Raw genomic sequence first — 1,075 nt, forward strand, 5'->3', positions numbered from 1 at the left:
CTACCTATGGTGGATTGATATAATCAATTAATACAAAATCCTAACAGTACTAAAATCAGATGAATAAACGCAAACGCAATAACGCATACAAAAAAATTCATTCAAATCGGTCTAACCATTTAGGAGGAGTTCAGTCACAAGTCACAGTAGCGCTGGTGTCCAACTATAATGTCACCTCGAATGTCACTGACCGCAATTATTTCGAGCGAATCGAGAACGGCCACTCTAAACGGGTGCATAGACAAGAATACTAATTTGCCAAAAACCAAATAAAAACACTAGGCGGCGACGTAGAGAAGCCGGCACAACAGGATGAAAAGTTTAACTTGAACCACAGACGAAAAAAATACTACTCGAACAGTCAGAGCAGGATGCAGAATGCAGATAAGTGATAACTGATATAACACTATTAATAGTAATTCGTTATTCGGTATTGGCGGTACGCAGTTTAAATGATAGGACGTTGGGTGGGTGGCGGTGTCGGTGACTAGAGCGCTCGTCGTGCCTGGTGAATGAACCTCCAATGTCTGTAAATCTACTATACAGTTACCAGCCCCTGAACATCATTTCGTGATCGCGTCGTCGCAAAAGTGGCCGACATCTATCAGGTTTGCGTATTACACCTAATATTTTTTATATCACTTGGGTTCTCATGTACTAATATTATGGTGTTCACGGTGTCTTATTAACAATATTATTACACGGGTAAGACAAAACGCATTTACACAGAATCGTTTTTCCATGTTTTTAAGTAATCTTAGACTAAAATCGACTATTACAAAAAAGATGGAGAACAATATTTCCGAGGGAATGGCATATCGAATTGTCTAAATATTGTCTCAAAACGATTTTAACGTAATTTTAAATTTACAACATTTTTTTGTTTATTTTGAAAATCGTGTACAAAGTCAACTAACAATGAAATATAAAATCGATATGTCATTCCCTCAAAAATATTATTCTCAGTCTTTTTTTTGTAACGAGTAATTTTACTCTAAGATTACTTAAAAACATACCTAGACAAAGTGACTCTGCGTTAATGCATTATTATCTATGCCTGCGTGTAGGCCAAAGA

Source organism: Acyrthosiphon pisum, chromosome X, assembly GCF_005508785.2.
Source record: "Acyrthosiphon pisum isolate AL4f chromosome X, pea_aphid_22Mar2018_4r6ur, whole genome shotgun sequence".
NCBI lineage: Eukaryota > Metazoa > Arthropoda > Insecta > Hemiptera > Aphididae > Acyrthosiphon > Acyrthosiphon pisum.